General features: G+C 38.8%; 1 protein-coding gene and 1 long non-coding RNA gene across 2 annotated transcripts in view; one reads left to right on the top strand and one right to left on the bottom strand.

Annotated features, from left to right (window-relative positions):
* Positions 1-22,690, top strand: part of LOC306867355 — a 1,261,287-nt gene that overhangs the window by 1,237,171 nt on the left and 1,426 nt on the right. The window lies entirely within an intron of this gene.
* The window catches only part of LOC306866555 (NACHT, LRR and PYD domains-containing protein 3-like), a 241,628-nt gene continuing 241,581 nt past the window's right edge, over positions 22,644-22,690 (bottom strand). Inside the window, exon 24 of the transcript XR_013783946.1 lies at positions 22,644-22,686. The gene's annotated coding sequence lies outside the window, so the exon portion shown is untranslated. The remainder of the gene's footprint in view (positions 22,687-22,690) is intronic.

Below are 22,690 nucleotides of genomic sequence, written 5' to 3'. Positions count from 1 at the left end.
CACAAGCTTTATGAAGTCGCTCTCTGAAAGAACTCACATAATCCAAGAGAGATACAGAAGAAGGATTTTTCATCAACAAATGTTCATACAGCAGTTTTAGCGGACCCCTCACGGTGTGCCCGAACACCAGCTCGGCGGGACTAAATCCCAAAGACTCCTGAACCGCTTCTCTGGCAGCAAATAACAGAAAAGGCAACCCCTCCACCCAATCCTTTCCCGTCTGCAAACAATATGCACGAATCATTGTTTTAAGGGTTTGATGGAACCTTTCCAAGGCTCCTTGGGACTCAGGGTGATAAGGACTAGATACTCTGTGCTCAATTCCGAATTCCTTTAAAACTTGTGTGAAAGTTTTAGAAGTAAAATTAGTTCCTTGATCGCTCTGTATTACTCGCGGTAGACCAAACATGGTAAAAAACTTAACCAAGTCTTTTACTACCGTCTGTGCTTTCAACGAACGCAAGGGAATGGCCTCAGGGAATCTAGTAGCTGCACACATGATTGTTAGCACATACTGGTGTCCTGATTTGGACTTGGGCAGCGGACCCACACAATCAACAATAAGTCGTTCAAATGGTTCTTCTATTACCGGTATGGGATACAGAGGGGCCACAGGTACCTTCTGATTAGGCTTTCCAATACGCTGACACACATCACAAGAACGACAAAAGTTAACAACAGATGATCGAAGACCAGGCCAAAAGTAGTATTTAGAAATGCGGCGAACAGTTTTTGTCACTCCTAAATGACCTGCCATGGGATTTTCATGTGCCAATTTTAAAACTAGAGCGCGATAGCTAACAGGCAAGACAATTTGAAACGTCTCCTGCAAACCATTTTCATCATAAAGCGGTTTCCATTTACGCATTAATACATCATTCTCCCAAAAATAACCTACTTTAGCGTCCGCTCTGTCTTTCACGTCGACCGCTGCCTTAACACACTCTGCTAAGGAAACATCAGATTTTTGCTCAACTGCTAACTTCTCCTTTCCAACATTAAAAGAAGCTTCAAGAATCAGAGAAGTGTCTGTCACTTTACTTCCCTCACCTGACTCTGACTCTCCAGTCTTGGATTCTGTTTTCAAAAAGGAATCAGAGAGATTAACGACATCTTGAAACTTTTGAACTTGAGCCCGTGTCACTGCACATGCTGGAAAAGCAGAAGGGAACTGAACACCTAGATCAACCTGCTCTTTAACCATGGGTTTATGCATCACTATTGGACTAGGAAAAACTTTGCCCCCTGCAAGGTCATTTCCCAGAATAATATGTACTCCAGAAACAGGCAACTGTTTACGAACACCTAACCTAACAATACCAGAGACAAAATCTGATTTTAAGTCCACTTCATGTAGAGGCACCTGTACACAGCCCATTTCTATACCTCGTACTAACACATCAGCACCGGTATACGATTTTTCAGAGAAAGGCAAAACACTCTCTAATATAAATGACTGACAAGAACCCGTATCTCGCAAGATTGACACCTGCTTAAACTGAAGATCAGAAATTGAAACCTGTCCATTCAGAATAAATGGTTCATAACCAGACACTTCAGCCTCTCTCACCCCTGGCAACGTCTGCGTGAGCGCAACACTTTTTGTTTTCACATTCTTTTTATTCCATTCCCTACACTCTGAAATTAAATGTCCAGGATCCAGGCAGTAAAAACAAGCCCGCCTGTCTCCCTGACGCGCCGAATTACGACCAGTCATTTTTGGACGCACATCGTTTTTCCGCGAACGAGAAAAACTTTGAGAAGGGCACTCTTCCCTTACAAACTTATCGGCGGATGAAGAAAAATTCGGAGTTGGTAACTCTTGCAAGAAAAACTTACGATGCGTGAGCACAAATTCATCAGCGGATACAGCGGCCTCGGCAAGCGTGGTTATCTTCTGCTCATTTAAGTGCTGCACAAGTTTTTCTGGAATACTCTTTTTAAAATCCTCTAACAAAACCAATTCGCAAAGTTGTTCAAAAGTGTCAGTTTTGCTAGACAGGCACCATTTTTCAAACAACGCTTTCTTCTCTCTTCCAAACTCAACATACGTTTGCCTGGATGTCTTCGCATGAGATCGAAACCTCTGGCGATACGCCTCGGGAACTAACTCGTATACACGGAGTACTGTCATCTTTACCACATCATAATCAAGCGAATCCTCCAGACTCAACGCTGAAATAACTTCCTGTGCCTTACCCACGAGACTACATTGAAGTAACAACGCCCACATATCTTTCGGCCAATTGAGCTTACCAGCTATTCGCTCAAAGGCTACAAAATAAGCATCCACTTCAGCTTCTCTAAAAGGAGGCACGAGTTTAACATATTTGCTGATATCAAACGCAGAAACAGTAGAAGCATGAACAGGGCTAACTGGCGAAACTGGGGAAGCTATAGAGGGTGGTCGAGAACGAGGTGCGGGCACCGGCTTTTTTAACGCTTCAAGATCTAATTTACGCAATTGAATTTCACGCTCCTTTTCAGCCTCTATAACCCGCAGTCTAATGATTTGAGACTCACATTCTTGTTTTTTTATTTCTAAGTCTAATTCTCTAAGTCTAATCTCCAACCTGGGATCATACCGCACCTGCTCAGTATCTGAAAAAAATATAGGTGCCACGTCCTGATATTTCTCTTTATCTGAACCCTCTGCCAAAATACCATCCTCTACTAGCTTGTCATACAACTCTTTTTTTATAACCTGTTTAGTAGCCTCCCTCGTCACCCCGAAAATCAAAAAAATCTGCGATCGACAATAGATCTTTTTTTCTGCAACGTTCAAAAACTTCTGTGGTAGGAGAAAGAGTGAAAGCTGTCAAATCAAACTCCATTTCTCATACCACAAGAGGTCTCTTTCCCCTCCCCTATTACGAAGACATCACAGTCAACACAAAGAGAGAAGAGAATAAATTAACTTACCACTATGTTTTCTTCACTTGAAAAGCTCTCAACTATACGTCGCACGTACGGACGAGCCCCCAATTGTTACGTCTTCCCCTTAATCTAGGGGTAAATAGGGAACGACGAACAAAAAAAGTGGAGAGACTTTGAGGATCTCCAACTCTCCAGTCCCAGATTCACAGGAAAAAACAAACAAATCTCAATTTCAAATGGCGTGTCTGCCTTTTATTTATATAACTTCAGCAGGAGTTATAAGATAATAATATAAAGTAAAAAAAAACACATTACAAATAAATCCAAACAAAAATGTTACCTCGGGAGGAGGGCCCAAGTCAAAAGAAAACAAAAACAATTCTATCTAAAAAGGGGATAACATTAACTTACCTATACAAAACAGAAATCAAAAACAAAACAACATATATCTTCCCTCACTCCCTAACTAATCAATAAACAGGAGAAAAGTTAAGGGTATCCTCCGCCCTACATTACCCATAAACTCTTAACTTTTCATAAATTACATAAGTTCAAAAATCACATTATCACACACACATTGTGACCACACACCCCAAAGAGCGCAACCTGCTCGTCTGGGCTTGGAGAGCGGAACAACCTCAAACGCCGCGCTGTCTCTCTCCTTCCTCAGCGCTCTCTCTGCTATTTTATTGTAGACTCCTCAGGACACACACCAATCAGTGCGCGGGCAGCACTCACAGGTAAATGAGCACAGGTGGTAACCATTAATCCTATTAATCAGACACACAATAAGAGAAAAAGAAAGAGAAAAACACATATGCACTAGCAAATAACACTCTGGGTATACAATACACAAATGAATACGTCCTTGGACGTAACAATAGGCATTGTTGCATGCCCAACGACTTTGAAGCTGTATCCATCAACTGCGATCACATGTGTAACTCCAAACATTACGAGTTTCTCATTTTGGTAAATGTGCATTTTGTGACCAAAATATTCAGCATGGTATGAAACCGGGTTCAAGTTCTGTGCTCCCTGGGAGAGTAAATGGCAATCTTTGTAGTGGGTTTCATGGTTGATTAAGGTTTAAAAAAATATATAAAAATACAACATACGTACACATAGTACAGTAGAAATAAAATATTATAAAGCATTATCTCTCTTCACTAAAAACACCTGTAAACGAGCTTGGTGAGCAGGTTGATTGACAAGCCTCAGTGCTGCTCCCACGCGCCGTTCTGAAGCGCAGAGACCCTTTGAAGCAAGGTAGCCGGTCATCATTTTTCGCCCAAAGGAGGGTCCGGTCTGTAAAAAATAACAAAATTGGACATGTCAGCCAGTGCAATCATATCTGGCAAACCGAATAGATTTCTTCATTAGTAGTAGTAGCAGCAGCAGACAGTAATATAAAAAATATACGTAGCCTACCTCTCGAATAGCACTGGCCACTGCCACCTCCAGATGTTCATCCGTCAAACGACCCGTTTCTCAGGTTGCTGTCGCCAAGAAACTTTTTTATATTTGCCACTGAATGTCCTCTTTTTGTTGCAGAAGATGCTAAGGCAGTGGAAATATCTGAATATGTTGCCCCGTTGTTTACCATATTTACAATCAATCCGCTGCAATTCTCCAGCACCGATGCCATTTCTCCTGATTAGCCTGTTTACGCCCGTCTCAAGTGAAAACCTTCAGCGGCAGCTGAGAGCTTCCGGTGTAACTAAAACGCGCTTTGTTAAAAAAAACTTTAATTTTTCGATTTTGTTTTGTTGACTTTTTAATATCTGCATTTGAACGACGTGTAATGAAAACAAAATTGAAAATATGAATGAAATTCGTTTTTGTGGTTCCCGAGAAAATGTCAATATTGCATAAACCAATCATTTATTCATTTGTTTATTTTGAAAACAAAAAAACGAGAAAACCAATTATATGTAGGTACACGGTCCGTGTACGTTTTGATCATTTCATTTCTTATTTGGAACGGAAAAACGAGAAATGAGAAGACGGCTCGTTTGTTTGTATTTTTGTTTAATTGAACAAATGGAAAACTACATTTTGGCTTGATTTCTCATGTTTCGTTCGCGCTTCACAAATCGCTTTATTGCTTCGATATTTCATTTTCACACGTGGGCGGCGCTGAAACGCCCCTTTCATCTGATTGGCCAAATTGCTCCTCCTTCAGTACAGGTTTAAATGTCGCACTTTAATAACAAATTGTCTGAAACCACCACTCACTGTTACCTACGCATAACATTTGAAGCAGAAATATAATAATGTGAGCTAGCCTATATAGGCTATAGTATGCTAATGCATTATTTCTTGGTTATATAGCATTGTATAATAATCGCATGTCCCATTAATAAATGCTGTGCAGAAAGTTCTGTTCATTTGGATAAAAGTGAAGTGCAAATAAAAATCAATATTGGGCTGAATAGTATAATAATGTGTCCGTGGTATACAGTGCATACATTACATTTTATGGTCTGTATGGTACAGTATAAAAACCCTATTCTATAGAAATTTCTCATAAAACATTCAAATCCAACAACCCAATGTGTAAAACTTATGTTCATTATCTGTGATTACAAAATTGCAATACTCATAGCAGCAATGTGTCTGGAATAACGGTTTAACTGTGCAATGAACAGCACATCATAAAAGCTTTTGAACAAGTTGGGATTGCTTTTGTACATTCATGCAATTGCTTATGTACATCTGTCTGTGGTTTCCTGCATCATCAGTTGCTAATGTCTTGTTGCTCAAAATGTGCGTTTAGAAAACTTGTTGCTCTCTGTGCAAATAGTCCTACCCCTCAAAAGATCTATTCATTAGTTCATCGTTTAAGTCTTTAAATGAAAAATGTTTGATCTAGTTGTCATAAACTGTAAAGTATTTCTATTTGACTTTTTGTAAGTTTGCCATGAATTGTGCAGGTCAATCTTGACTTTCAGTAATGAAAATAATGTAAATCCAGCAAAGATAAACCAATTCTCTGAAATTGCTCAAAGGTACATTTACCTTAGTGTTTTATTTGGTTACGTGCTTATGTGTTTTGTTTTATCTTGTGCACTTTCTGTGCTATGAATACCATCTTCAGCTGGAGTGAGCTTCTAAGAATTGGAAGTTGCTCCGGAGGCAGTGTTACAGCCGAGTTTATCCGCTCGCATAATATCCCGGTGGAAATAGCGAGAACCCCCGGCTCACCATGGATTACCATCCCAGTGGTGAGGCGGCACAGAGACAGGAAGCAGAAGCGGGGCGGCAGAGTTTGCAGACGACACTATGGTGGTGGGACTCATATCAGGAGGGGATGAGTAAGCTTATAGGGAAAAGGTGGAGCGGCTCTCATGGTGGTGTAAGGAGAATAATCTGCTACTCAACACCATAAAGACCAAGGAGCTGATCATTGACTACAGGAGGAAGAAAACGGACATTACTCCACTTTTCATCAGTGGGGACTGTGTAGAGAGGGTAGCTGACTTCCGGTTTCTGGGAGTCCAGTTAGAGGAGGGCCTGACTTGGAGCACAAACACCTCTGAGCTGCTGAAAAAGGCCCAGCAGAGACTGTACTTCCTTAGGGTGCTGAGGAAGAACAACGTTACTCAGAGACTACTGGTGTCCTTCTATCGGTGCTCTATAGAGAGCATCCTAACCTACTGCATTGGCGTATGGTTCACCAGCTGCACAGTGGCTCAGAGGAAAGCGCTCCAGAGGGTCATAAACATGGCACAGAAGATCGTAGGCTGCCCTCTCCCAACATTGGAAGATCTACACACTTCACACTGTATTAAGAAAGCCCAAAGCATCCTCAGACACATGGACATGATCTGTTTGAACTGTTACCATCAGGGAGACGATACAGGACAATTAGAGCCAGGACAAACAGACTAAAAAACAGTTTTTATCCAACAGCTATAACCACTCTCAATAATAAAAAAACACTGTTTTCATGAGATGTGAAAAAAATAGACAGATGATGAATGTGACTGTGTACAATTTTCTGTACCTTTTTATTTAATTTTTTATCTTATGAATGTATGTATGACTGCTGTAGTCTGACTGGCTGGTACTTTTAAATTTCGTTGTACATGCAAATGGTACAATGACAATATAACTTCTAACTTCATTAACCTTTAATTGAAACGTATAGAGACCAGGGACAACACAAGAGTTACACATTCTGACAATGGATGAACATCCAGGAAACGATCAGGATCAATGGCTGAGAGGAAGAAGGGGAGTTAGGATGCATGGTGGAAGGGTACAGAGGCAAAACAGATGCATATCAGATGAAATAAGGGCCACTATTGTGGACCATGTTGTCAATGGCCTTACAATGGCTGAGGGGGGTCGAAGGGTGCAGCCAAGTATTGGGAGATCAACCGTATCCTCAATTCAAACATTTAGAAACAGTCTCTTTAAATCAATATCCCACATGCAGTACTGTGTAAATTTGTACATTTGAAATGGATATATGGCATACATAAGACATGACTAAACATTTGGACTATCTTGTTTGTGGACAATGACACATATGTCAATATGTTTATTGACATGAATACTTACTTTTGAGAGATAAACTAAAGATTTTAAGTAAGTAAGCTTTTGCAGGTAATCCATTGTGTTGTGCTGTTTGTACAAATTGTTTTGAGAAATGCACATACTGCTAGTCTCTGCCACCACAATCACAGCGATCACTCTCACCTGTTTGTTGATTACACTCACCTGCTCCTCATCACGCTCCTCAGCACTGCCTCCTATTAAGACACACACCGCCAAACACTTGACGCCCGGTCTCGTTTGTTCGAAGTTGGATTGCCAAAGCTACCACAGCCTCAGTAAAAACTTGAGATTCTGTGTACTTACCAGTTAACCTGCTTACCTGCATTAATGCTCCTAGGATACCTGCTCCGTCAGCTCCTTGACTCCCGAGTGCCTGCTCCAAGTCCGCGGTGTGTGTCTCCTCTGGTTTCCTATGTTCCCCGCTCCTCCTGTGGAAAGACAAGTTACAAGTTCAGGTTCCGAAGATTGACTCCGAGAACACTTAGGTTGTTTCACTCACCTGCCATCACGTTCCTTGCTCACCTGTTGGTTAATAAATTACCTTTGCACCATCTCTCTGCCTCTAGTCCTCTTCTGTAACAACTTCTTTGCAAATATTGAGGTTGATTTGAGAAATGCACCAAAGCGACTGACAAAAACTGTAAGACAGCTAATTTTACAGTAGACTAACATTCAGAATGTGATCAATGTCTTTTGCATAACGCCTACAACTGCACACGGCCCTCTGAACTTATATTAGAGCAGACCACATTTTTTAAACTGTTCTTTAAGCTATATTTTAGAACAAATGTTTGCATTCAAGGTTTTTTTTTAATATATACTGTATATATGGGACCATTGGACAGCATGGGGGTTAGAGATTTGACCATGGTTTTTTTGGAAAAGTGTTGTAATATTTTTCATTCAAGGCTTTTTTTTTTTTTTTTGCGTATTGATTACCATTCGTATAAACACAGTTTTACTACAAATGCCATAGTTAAACTATAGTTAGCATAGCAAAACCATGGTTAATTTATGGTAATGATAAAGGGAAAAAATGTGGCGGAGTAAAAACAGAGCAGCATTTAAAGGATTTTTTTTTTTTGTCCTGGTGCATTGAGAAGAAAAAAAACTTAATTCATAGATTAAAACTTGTCAAGGCAATATGCAGAATGGGCATAGAAACATTTAGTATGCACAGCCTTTGGAAAGAAAATGCAGGACAATATGAAGTATATAGTACAATAATGAAATTCGTTAAAGATACTGGATTAGAAGGGAGAATTTAGCTGTTTTTTTGTTTGTTTGTCCAGTCCGGTTGGTGGTAGTGCACCAAAAGTTGGCTTGCCAACCGCCATAAAACACCAATTAGGAGAAGTCTGCTTTTATATCAATCGTCAACATATGGCCTAAGTCAGTGTGCCACGGTCTTTTGAAGCCTGCCAGTATGGAGTCCACATTACCTTATAAAGAGACAATAGAAATGATGATAAAAAATGGATGTTCAGATGAGTACATATCAAATTTTTTACATTTTGAGTGTGGAATGTCAAAGGGTGCTTCAAAGGTGAGCGTACGTCGATTTTCTGCTGAACATGGCATCCGGAGGAGCGTTTTCAAGATTCACAGCTCGAGGTGGAAGTTGCAGAAGCAGTTACTGAGGTCAATTTCAATTTAAAGAAATAATAGGCGTCACAGCATATTTACTCACACAAGGAATTTGTCTTTGTGACTGGAGCCTCCAGTGCAAAGAAAGCATACAGACATGCATATAATAGACATACATGTAATAATAAAATAAAAATATACATAACTTTAATAATAAGGAGACTAGACAATACATATAAAAATAATAATAGCTATGTGCAATAAAAATATACTAATTATGACACTGAATGTACTATTTGAAATTGAACAGTGTTGAGAAGTTTTGTGAAGATGGACAGTCCTGAGATGTGTTATGTATTGTTCAGGTGGGGGATGTGTTATGTATTATTCGGGTAGGGGATGTGTTATGTATTATTCGGGTGGGGGATGTGTTATGTATTGTTCGGGTGGGGGATGTGTTATGTATTATTCGGGTGGGGGATGTGTTATGTATTGTTCGGGTGGGGGATGTGTTATGTATTGTTCGGGTGGGGGATGTGTTATGTATTGTTCGGGTGGGGGATGTGTTATGTATTATTCAGGTGGGGGATGTGTTATGTATTGTTCGGGTGGGGGATGTGTTATGTATTGTTCGGGTGGGGGATGTGTTATGCATTATTCGGGTGGGGGATGTATTATGTATTATTCGGGTGGGGGGTGTGTTATGTATTGTTTGGGTGGGGGATGTGTTATGTATTATTCGGGTGGGGGATGTGTTATGTATTGTTCGGGTGGGGGATGTGTTATGTATTGTTCGGGTGGGGGATGTGTTATGTATTATTCGGGTGGGGGATGTGTTATGTATTATTCGGGTGGGGGATGTGTTATGTATTATTCGGGTGGGGGATGTGTTATGTATTATTCGGGTGGGGGATGTGTTATGTATTGTTCGGGTGGGGGATGTGTTATGTATTGTTCGGGTGGGGGATGTGTTATGTATTATTCGGGTGGGGGAAGTGTTATGTATTATTCGGGTGGGGGATGTGTTATGTATTATTCGGGTGGGGGATGTGTTATTTATTATTCGGGTGGGGGATGTGTTATGTATTATTCGGGTGGGGGATGTGTTATGTATTATTCGGGTGGGGTATGTGTTATGTATTATTCGGGTGGGGTATGTGTTATGTATTATTCGGGTGGGGTATGTGTTATGTATTGTTCGGGTGGGGGATGTGTTATGTATTATTCGGGTGGGGTATGTGTTATGTATTATTCGGGTAGGGGATGTGTTATGTATTGTTCGGGTGGGGGATGTGTTATGTATTGTTCGGGTGGGGGATGTGTTATGTATTATTCGGGTGGGGGGAAAGCTGTTCTTATGTTTGGCTGTTTTGGTTCTCAGTGCTTTGTAGTGCCAGCCAGAGGGCAACAGAATGTGCAAGTTTTCAGTCTCCAGTTAATATTTACCTGTGCAAAAAGTGAATTGTGCTGCTGGATGTTGTAAACTGGTGTTTTTATTTCTAAACATAGTAAACGACATACTAGTTTGTAGAGCAATTCTTTTACCGTTGCTGCACTTTAAGTGGGTCACATCAGACGTGATAAAGCAAAAGTCTTGGACATGCACAGAAAACAGTCTCTTTCCAAGAAAACTGAATTTAAAACCACAATATAAGGGTTCATATATTGATACAAATTAGGTTAACTATTTATATGTTTACCAAAGGGTATGTTTAGGGTTAGGTTAGGACAATACATCAATAAATTTAATTGTTCCTGAAAAATAAGAAGATAAATACTAAGTTGAATGATAAGCCTAAGTGCTATAAAATAGTATAAACTGCTAATACATTAAAAATAAATAAATAATAATAATAAAAAACCCTGGGATCGTAGAAATGTGGTCCTAAAATGGCAGGGAATACCCTACACATTTATTTTAGGAGTTGGGAAAAAGTTCTGCCTGTGATCATCTTGTTCAGAGTTGATGTCATTTTAAGTATTCAACAAATGTCACCAAGTTCATAATATTTTCCAAACTATAAGTTTTAATTATGTAAAATATCTGTGTGTGATTTTAAAAACAAAAAAAAGGGGGCTGGGGAGTGTTGTGGTCCACTCTTGAGGTAAATCAGGCTTTTTGAGATGGGTATAAACCTGGGGTGCATTTCTATGGAATTATTTTTGTGTCTTTATTATTCAAACAAAAATTCTGTATTTGAGAGCAAAACTAATTATTTTGTAATTAAAAAATAAGTTTGCAAAAAAAGTGTTCTTAAGGTTCAAAATTAAAGTAATTGAAAACAAAATAATTTGCAGTGCGTGTAAATCTTTAAAATATATATATTTTTCTTTGTGCACTTCAAAAACTTTTCATCACTAATCCACAAATGTTGCTCTCCTTCCTGCCTTCTTTTTTGTGGGTCTAAAACTTTTGTTTGCAAGTTGAAAAGTTTTGCTTGCGAGTGAAACTGTGTGTCAGTGGGCGGTCTCTACGCACCAGGATGAAAGGCCCTTTTCTATTGGCCATCACCAACTACAGACAGGCTTAGCTAACGTTATGTATTTAGGTGGGGGAGCATGAGAAGAGAGAATAATTCAGTTCACTAGTCACTGAATTTAAGAGTGACCAATAGAAAAGGGCCTTTCATCCTGGTGCGTAGAGACCGTTTTTGAAGTGCACAAAGAAAAAAAATATATTTTTTTAAAGATTTACACGCACTGCAAATTATTTTGTTTTCAATTACTTTACTTTTGAACCTTAAGAAGACTTTTTTTGCAAACTTTTATTTTTTAATTACAAAATAATTCCAAACATTTCCCGAAAGCATCGTGTTTCTTCTGAAGCTGGGATTCTGTGTAATGTAATGCCTGATCAGGATACCACACATCTAGGTTCAACACATTCCTGATGCAAGGATGAATCAAAGCTTGCATTCCAGCTCAGGAAATTCACGTTTTGTCATTTCGAAAGAAAACAGAACTCCCCTTCCCGGAGCCTAAACTTTACTGGCGCCATATTCATAAATCTCTATCCATTAAGTCGCAGTAAAGGATGACGTGTTTACGGTCGACTCGAAATAGACAATTTCCAGACTTTCCAAACCAAAGACTTTTACGACCCTGCATATCACGCACATTCCAAGAAAACTCGCGCCCTTTTCTCTGTTGCGCTCCCTAAACAGACAAAGGAATTCAACTGGACCATGTTGCTAGTGAAACAAACAAAGAGAGCCACACCCTGAAGGATTTTGTTTTAAAGAACAAAGTTAAACAAAATATACTCGAGAAAATAAACACTATAGACAGATTATCTATACATGTATTAAGAAGTGTGTGTTTGTGACATTTATAAGCTGTTGCATTATTTTAAATCTATGGTAAATCTGTTTCCAGAATTTATAATCTTCCTGAGTACTAGTTGTTCATTTTCACTTGATTAATATGTGTATTTAGAATTTAAGATCGTTTAATCAATGCCTTAACTACGAAATCGAATATAAAGGATACTTGTATTTTGGTGCCTGTTAAACGGCTACTGTTTGGTCTCGGATGAAAGCTGATTTAATGAATAATAATATTGTGGTATGAATTAAATCTTATCTGTTTTTCATTAACGCCTATTTACAAGATGAATGGAAGTCTGCTGTTATAAGTTTTTATGTGATAAAATACTTGCGCAGATAATGTATGCAACACGAAACTCTGCAGGGGCGGGGCTCCGCCCACAGAGACTCTTTCGATTGGGCCACGCGCCAAAAAAGGGCGGACCTCAAATCGGCCCGTTAAAAAACGGATACCCAACCTGAAGGAGTTGGAGTTTTGAAAACAACAGGAGGCCACGCACGCCTGCGAGTCTCTCGTTCTGCTCACGCTGCAAAGCGCTTCTCGCCTCTTAACATCACGGCTGAGTACTGCAAACGACCAAAGAACGTTAACATTACATTTCTAAGACCTGAATCGCCTTCCTGAAAGCACGACCAACCACTGAAGAGCAAACGCGTCACACGACCAATCCGCACGCGATCCGTCTCAAGCTGAGCAAAGAACGGACATCACTTAAAGGAGGAAAAAGCCTGACTTTGAACCAAAGGAAAGACAACGCAAAAGACAAAGTAAGGCAAAATCTCTTTACTGACTGAAACCGGGATTCCTCTCTGTTGCTGTTTAAATATAGCGTGGTTCTGTCCATGAGTTTCCTCAGGTTGAAAAGCTAGCATTAAAACCTAAGTCTCTCTCTCTCTTCAGATATAAACAACTCGCTCCCATTGCAACGTATGTGTGTGTTCATGTCTGTTTATGTTGTCTAGTTAATGTGTTAGAGTAGTGAATAAAAGCTTGACTTTATTAAGAACTCTTTTGTCTGTGTTATGTGATTTAACATGTCGTAACTATTTGCCAAAAAGGTCGCGTTTACCTAAAGCTCATAAACCTGAGAGCTAGCTTAAACTGAGTTAACATGTTGTTTATTTTTATCGTTGGCCGCGAGTGAAATAAACAAAATTGTTAAAGAGATAACTTGCTGAAATTAATGCTTGCTGGACAAGTCGTTAACAAGGCATAAGTTGTACATTATGATTGATAACAATTAATCATATGAAGATCAACTCTTAAGAGTGATTCCCTAAAAGCTAAATAATAAAATAAATAAAGATATTTTTGTAGGATTCATTCCCTACAGTAAGGATGCCTGTGAGCCTGTACATCTAAACACAGAGCTGGTTGCATGCCAGGATTGCTTCATTGTTCAAACGCAGAAAAAACTGAAAGGCATCTTTGTTAGCCGCTTTGCTATCTGTTTGCAAAAAGGAGTCGGAAGAGGGTGGACTCCATATTCAAATAACTAGGTACGTCAAAACCGGGCCCAAATTGAATCAGGTCACTGGATGACACTTTTTTGAACTCAGACAGTTTATAGCAAACTGGCTGCATGTTTTCTTTTCAGCTTTTCTGAGCTGGCAGACACAGCAGAAACCTAACTAAATGCAAAATAAACTACAAAAGTGAAAATTTCGTCCAGTGTCACCTTGAACACACATTTTCACAATCTGGAATCAGGAAATCATCACAATGTAGCCAAAGATAAATTGAGAAACATGAATGATCCTTCACAAATATAACATTTCAAGGAGGATTGATAGAGCAGGCGAGAGGGAAAGGCCGGTGTCCTGCAGAGTTTAGCTCCAACCCTAATTAAACACACCTGAAGCAGCTAATCAAGCTCTTACTAGGCCACATGTGTCAAACTCAAGGCCCGCAGGCCAATTCCGGACCGCCACATTATTTTATGTGGCCCGCGAGAGCATATGATTCTCTTAAAAAAAAAAATCTATGCAGCTTTATATTGTAAAACAGAATCTTGTGGTATTGATACGCACTTTCATAATTTACAATATAAAGCTGTAAATGTCAGAATATTTGGATCACAATTCAGACAGCAGCTGCTTGTCCCAATCCGCTTGTTAAGTCTGACATCACCGCTTCCGCGTCCAAACGATAGAGCAGGCTTTCTCAACACTGTCCTGCAAATTTTAGCTCCAATCCTAATCAAACACACCTGAACCAGCTAATTAAGCTGGTGAATTTGATCAAGGTTGGAGCAAAACTCTGCAGGACACCGGCCCTCCAGGACCAGGGTTGAGAACCCCTGAGATAGAGGGAGGTCCCGTTCTGTTGAGCTCCGCAAACTCAGTGGTTTATTTTATCAGGGAATGCATTTTGGAAGTTTGACCTCATAATTTATACCAGTTTCATTTGAACTGCGCATCGCTTTGGCTGCCAGAATGGGAAAATCTGAAAAAAGGAAGAACCGGAATGGACCTAAAACCGGTGCTAATTCTATCAAAACAGCTAATGAATCGGCTTGTCAAGCCTACCAAGATCCCTTGGCTGAAAATATGCATGATTGCTTGAGTCAAGACACTGAATCTGTTGAATTGGAGATGTGTGAGGAAGAATTCCCCTGTCTCCTTCCCTCTCTACCAGAAACCCCTTGTAAATCTCCTGCTAAACAACGCAAAACTGAGGGTGGTGATACATCTGCTATCCTTTCGCAACTCGGGGAGCTTTCGAGGCTTATTAATAATCGCTCCGAAGCTCTAGAGAAGATGGTAGGAGAAAATTCATGTGGAATCGCAAGTATGAAAGAATCGATCAACATAAACACCAAGCAGATCTCTGGGATAAAATATGTTATTGACTTTATGAGTGATGAGGTTAAAGATCTAAAAGTTAAACTGGGGATGACTGAGTCATTAGCCAAAAGAGCTGAACTCAATTCGCGTCAAAAGGAGGAGCGACTTCTTCACCGCGAGGCTTTCTCCCGTCGATCTAAGAGTTCACAGGGTTCCTGAAAATGAGAGAGAGGACGTCCGTGGAAAGATCGTCAATGTATGCCAGCAGCTTCTGCCAGATGCCAAGGATAAACTCACAGATGCCGTGGACACTGTTCATCGGCTGGGTCGTAAGCGGCTGAACGACAACAAACCCAGAGGTATCATCGTCCAGTTTACTTTCCGTTTTCAACGAGCTTGGCTTGCTGCCAAGGATTTGGTCTTTTTGAGAAATAATAATTTGAAAATGTCTGAGGATCTGTCGCCTGCAGACAGGGAGCGAAGAAACAAGCTATGGCCTGCGGTGGAAAAAGCGAGGAAAGAAAATAAACGGGCATACTTTGTGGGCGGAAGAGCATTCGTGGAGGGAGTTGATATATTCCCTCCTGCCTAATATGTTTACTTTGTAGGAGCTACTGACTTGTTTATCGGTTCCATCTTCAGAACTGGTCGACTTCGCATCATCAACCTGCGGTTCTTCCTAAGACACTTAAGACATTTCTGGTGGGTTTACACGCTTACTATGCAAGACATTTAATGCGACGCATTTTCATATGGTTCAAAGAGTTTTATCCTACAACTTGTTTCAGGTTGTAGAGTAAACATCTAAATGTTCTATGCCTCAGTTTAACCCCTTTTGGGTTTTGTAGAACATGTTTCTTGTTCCTCAGTTGAACCCCTTTTGGGTTTTGTAGAACATGTTTCTTGTTCCTCAGTTGAACCCCTTTTGGGTTTTGTAGAACATGTTTCTTGTTCCTCAGTTGAACCCCTTTTGGGTTTTGTAGAACATGTTTCTTGTTCCTCAGTTGAACCCCTTTTGGGTTTTGTAGAACATGTTTCTTGTTCCTCAGTTGAACCCCTTTTGGGTTTTGTAGAACATGTTTCTTGTTGGCCTAAATTATCTGGTATTTTACTTTTAATAGTTTATCAAATTTTGTTTCAAGTAGAATGCAATATGCTTTTCATACTGCATTTCAGCTCTTTTGCCTGCTATCAGAGTTGTGCTTCTCATTCTTAGGCTCATTTTTGATTGGACTTATTTCATGTATTTGTATATGAAATAAAAAAAACATTCAGTGTGGAAAAATATTTTTCAAGGCACGTCAGTGCCTATAACTTTTTATCTTTTTGAGCATTATCAACTCTGGATGATATATAGTAAAGCCCAGAGTCTCTTCTTTCCAAAGATACCTAATTTGTTTGTGTAAGCACACTTTGTCACAAACTGTTACCATTTTAATTTAGGTAGGTTATTTTCACCTGCGAGGCCCCAAATGGGGGTGAAGGTTAACAGGTTAAAGTTCTATATAAATAGACTTCTATTTTGCGCACTTAAGTCTATTTAGTTTTTTTTTTACTTTGTTGTTTGTTTCCTAATTTATGTCTTTATCCATTGTTTCTTTAAATGCTAGCGGGCTGAGAAATTTGACATGTATTCTTGTTTGTGTTTATGGTTATAACCAGCCAAAAGAAAATGAAGCTTTTATTAGCCGTCTAGAGGAACAAGTGTTAAATCTATTGACTAAATACCCAAATACCATTCAATTTTGGTGGAGATTTTAATGTGGCTTTAGACAGCAGTATTGATAGGTTGCCTCAAAATTTGGCAAAAGAGAAAAAACTAGATGAAAATAGTGTTATATGTAGTATCACAAATCTCTTATCTAAAAATGTAGATAGCTTATTTGACTCTAAAAAAGCAGAATTGGCAGATTTACAACACAAATTAGATAACCCTTATGTGCTGTCGGGGATGTTTTCATCCACTAGGGGGTGATTTTGAGTCTTAATTTGGCCATAACTTTCTCCATGTTTCAGCAAATGGAATGATCTTTGGTGACTAATCTTATTTTGATACATATTTTGGGAAAATGCTTTGAAATTTTTCAAAAACTCAACAGTACACTGTGGGCAAATTTACTACCCTTTCGTTATGTTTTGTGGCTGAAAACAGCCACTACTTTAAACTGCTGTAAAAATGTATCAGATAAATATTTTTTTAATTTTTTTTTGCATAAATCTATTAATCAACCTCAGTCCTGCTCAAAAATACTAAATGTTTAAAAACAAATCAGGATTTTAACTCTTTAATTGCCAAATTAATAAATGATGTCACTGATTTGGGAAAAAAACCACGCAAAATGACTAATTTTCAATATAAAATGTGAATGTGGACTGGATTTTTTTTTACCTTTTATCACAGTCTTGGACATGTCAAAGATTAGAAACATTGGTTTTGATGCATTGTTAGTTTTTGTGCAGCATCAGATTTGAACTTTTTCTCCCTCATTTACTGTTCGTGGCTGTTTTTGCCCCATTGACTTCCATTATAACCACATTTTTTGATTGCAAAGCCATGACACCATATAAGCATGCATTTTTGATTGTTGGTGGTTTTCCCTGTTGGGAAGAGGTAAAATTTGTAATTTTTACTGTTGATAACCAGGTGGCACCTTTAACCCTTTAGATAGGCCTGTGCAAAAAAAGCTTAGTTTTTCTGTAAAAAAAAAAATCTACTCCGCATCTGCATCAGATTTCTGAACAATTTATTATGAACCAAAATGCAACAACAACTTCAAATAAACTGAACAATGGTTCAAGAGTTGAGGATGGATGAAGAACTAAACATTTAAACGAACCACAAACTGTGTGTGTGTGTGTTTTCAGTATTTCCAGCAGGACTTGCAGCATATCACTTGGTGTTCTTTGCAAGTGTGTCCACCACAACGGATGCAAGTGCTCACTGTTCTTTTTTTTGTCCTGTGCACCACTTGCATGTTCCCCTCTTCCCTTCTGAGCTGCTGGTGTCTGTGGATTTGTGTCTGGAGGGACAGCTGCAGAAGACTGAATCTCTCTCACCAGTGCAGCAGCAACTGGTGCGCGAGGGAGGCGCTCTCTCCTCAATATTGCTGCAGAGACCAGAGAATTTCCCAGCTCTTCTAGGAAAAGCCTTCTCCGAAACAGCTTTGCCTGGTTCCAGGAGGGATCCACAGCTGTGAAGATGACATATGCATTATATGCCGAGACGTCCACCATATTAAAAAATAACGTCTGTGGCCACCGATTGGTCCTCCTTCTGCAGCTGTAGGTGCCGACAACCTACAAAAATAAAAGAACAAGAAATGCTGATTTCATGGAATCTTGAGAGGGACATGGTAGCTATAAAAATCGCACGACCACTGCGATCATCCCACAGGCAACGTGTGGACTCCTCTCTGGACCTGTAGACGCCGGCCAAAATCAGTAGCCCCATGTAGGCACGGATATCTGTGAAGTCCACCCCGGTCCAGTTTCTCATTGTGCGGCGCCCATGGAGGTTAGTCATGCTGACAATGAGGTCAATCATCTCCTCCGTAAAAAACAGATTGAACACAGAATCCATGTTCTGGACCCTTGCGATGGCATAGCGCGTTGGCCCTGGAGTCACGCCTCTGGCAGGCTGAAGAAAGGGAGTTGTCTCCACGTTGGTGGAAAACCACACTTCACCGTTTCTCCCAATCCACCCAGATCCAGGATCCTCCGAATCCTCCTCTCCTTCAGTGGAAGCTAGAGAGGATGATGAGGGTGCCACATCCAAATCAGGATCTGACTCTCCTGAGACTGTGGTGTCACAGGGAGAAGACGATACATCCTGCAGCTCGCTGGAGGGGTCAGGCTGCATAATCATCTCTAAAACTTCACTACAAGTCAAGCCCTTTCTCATGTTGCTTGCTGCTCTTCTCACCATCAAATGACCAGCATGCTTGCATGCAAGTGTTTAAATCCACTTGCTTTGTTTTTGTTTAGTCTGCATTTCTCACCATCAAAAGGCAGCAGATGCATAAATACACTTACTTTGTTTTTGTTTACTCCATGTAGTTCTGAGAGCTGAGGTGCATGTTTTGATTTTCTCAGACGCATCAAGGTGAGTTCTCATACTCTATCTCTCACACACTCTCACACACACACACACACACACACACACACACACACACACACACACACACACTTTAATATGCTATTATACTCCATGTAACTCCATGTAAAAGCCAGAAACTAAGCTTTTTTTTGCACAGGCCTATCTAAAGGGTTAATGGTGCCACCTGGTTATCAACAGTAAAAATTACAAATTTTACCTCTTCCCAACAGGGAAAACCACCAACAATCAAAAATGCATGCTTATATGGTGTCATGGCTTTGCAATCAAAAAATGTGGTTATAATGGAAGTCAATGGGGCAAAAACAGCCACAAACAGTAAATGAGGGAGAAAAAGTTAAAATCTGATGCTGCAAAAAAACTAACAATGCATCAAAACCAATGTTGTTTCTAATCTTTGACATGTCCAAGACTGTGATAAAAGGTAAAAAAAAATCCATTCCACAATCACATTTTATATTGAAAATTAGTAATTTTGTGGGGGTTTTTTCCCAAATCAGTGACATCATTTACGAATTTGGCAATTAAAGAGTTAAAATCCTGATTTTTTTTTTCAACATTTAGTATTTTTGAGCAGGACTGAGGTTGATTAATAGATTTATGCCAAAAAAATTGAAAAAAATATTTATCTGATACATTTTTACAGCAGTTTAAAGTAGTGGCTGTTTTCAGCCACAAACATAACGAAAGGTTGTAAATTGAAACAATGCATAAGGGTTAACTTATATAAACATAAAGCTGAAGGGGCATTGATTAGATCGCGTAGGAAATGGATTGAGGAGGGTGAACGAAATTCTACGTATTTTTTTAGACTGGAAAGAGAACAATCTAAAAATAACCAAATTAAAAAACTTATGGTTGATGGCAATGTTACTCATGATTCAAGAAATATTGCAAAGATCTGAGCCAAATTTGTCAGAGATTTATATACTTCAAAATTATCCGCAAAACATATGAATGATTTTTTTCAGTCGTTATCTAACATAAAACAATTGAGTATTTCAGATCAGCATTTTTGTGATGCATCTATCACACTAAAAGAGATTGAGGAAGCTATTAACTCTTTAAAAACCAACAAATGTCCTGTAACAGATGGCCTTAGTTCAGAACTTTATAAGCTGTTTAGTCACGTTATAGCTCCTTTTTTATTTAAAGTTTATGAAGAAAGTTTAGAGAAGACAGAACGTCCAGCAACATTATGCCAAGGCCTAATTACTCTTATTCCAAAATCGAAAAAAGATCCCCCCTTCATACATAATTGGCGTCCAATCACACTGCTGAACAATGATTATAAAATATTAGTTTTAGTCTTGGCAAAAAGATTAAAACATGTTTTGAATTCTATCATTGATGAAACACAGTCAGGGTTCATGCAGAAAAGACATATTTCTAATAACATACGGCTAGTACACTAGTATTAGATATGATGGATTACTCAGATTATATTAATAGTGATGGTTTTATTTTCTTTTTAGATTATTACAAAGCTTTTGATACATTGGAACACGCATTTTTATTTCAGGCTCTTGAAAAAATTGGCTTTGGTGCTTCATTCTGTGGAATGATTAAAATGCTATACATAAAGAGAAACAGCTCAATTAAACTGAGTAATGGAACGTCACCTAGATTCTTTTTAAATCGAGGAGTTAGACAAGGTTGTCCGGTTTCCCCATATTTATTTTTAATTGCAACACAGTTCCTCAGCATGCATATTAATAGGAGCCATTTAAAGGGCATCACAATTGGAGACAATAAAATCATAATAAGCCAATTAGCAGATGACACTGCTTTATTTTTGTATGATTCCTCACAAATCCCTGTAGCATTGAGTATTCTCCGACCTTTTTCTGAGGCTTCAGGATTACATTTAAATATTAATAAATGTTAATTGCTGTCAATTAAAAAATGCTCTGTTGCCTCAATTTAGGGTATTGCTGTCAAAAATAGTTTAACATACCTTGGGATACAAATAACTAAAGATGAATATAGGTGCTCAGCCAAATTTAAACCTATTATCGCAAAAACAAAAAGATGCAATTGCAGGTTACAAAGAGATTTGTCTATAAAAGGCAGAACAAAAAACAAAAAGAAGTCTTAATAAAATTATGGAAAAACAAAACTCATTATATAAGAAAATCAGTCATATTGAACACCTATAATAATGGTGGTCTTAATGTCATTGATTTCGATTCCCTTAACAATACATTTACAATGAATTGGCTGAAGCAATACCTATCTAAGCCAACTTCTATTTGGAATGCATTTCCTCAACTTATTTTTTCACAGTTTGATGGTCTTCCTTTTCTTTTAATGTGTAATTATGATATATCAAACTCCCAGTTAAACTCTCCAGCTTTCATCGACAGGTTCTTCTAGCATGGGCTTTAATTTATAAACATAACTTTTTTCCACAGATGTGTTTTATTTGGAATAATAAGAACATTTTAAGAACAAATCTCTGTTTTATGATAACTGCTTTAGTAATGGTTTGGTTTTGGTGCAGCAGTTGTTTAACAATCATGGTATTTTGCTCAGATATTCAAAATTTCTTTCGAAACACCAAATACCTGTAACTCCAAAAGAATCTGCTGTAGTGATGGGAGCCATTCCTTCTGGTTTGTGTCTACTTCTTAAAAACTGTAGGTACTCTTCAACAGTTACTGCATCTTTTCCTCATCCCTGTGACACTCCTGTTGGTCAGATGTGCTTTTCTGCATTAAATAATAAAATTAATACAGCACAAGAACCAAATACAAGAAGTGAAATACACTGAGTGTAGGAGAGGATTTTAGTGACAGAGGAAGGTCAATCCAAAGCCTTGGAGCTCCACCAGAAAAGACCCGATCACCTTTGCATTTTAAGTGAGATCGAGGAACTACAAAGTGCTATTGATTATTTGAATCAGAGACCTGTTAGACTGAAGCAGACTGATTAAATCAGAAACATACTCTTTGAAAACATATAGCAGTGCTTTGTAATAAATTGTGTATTGTACAGGTAGCCAGTGTGAGATGATAAACACAGAAGTAATGTGCTCTCTCTTCTTAGTAGCCGTTAAAAGCCTTGCAGCTGAATTCTGAACAAGCTGCCGATGAGAGAGAGAGAGGCCTGATTCACACCCAGATACAAAACATTACAATATACATTATTAAAAACTCTTACATTTACATGATCTTGCATAGATATTACAATACAGCAGCATTAATTTATCAATCAACTCTAAGCTCAAACATGTAAAATATCATCAGAAACCCTCAAAAGAGCTGACTCTGTACTACGGCTGAAATGTTGTTCAATATCGCCCATGTGTACATGTATGCTTATATTAATGCTGCATTATTTAATTTGTTTCACCTGTACGCATTAGAAATCATAACACAAGATTTAGTATAATAAACTTTACATTTATTAAAACAATGCAGTTTGAAGCTGC

Source organism: Barbus barbus (genome assembly GCF_936440315.1).
Source record: "Barbus barbus genome assembly, chromosome: 4".
NCBI lineage: Eukaryota > Metazoa > Chordata > Actinopteri > Cypriniformes > Cyprinidae > Barbus > Barbus barbus.
Note: the sequence above shows the minus strand (reverse complement) of the source record. Positions and strands in the feature narration are given on the sequence as shown.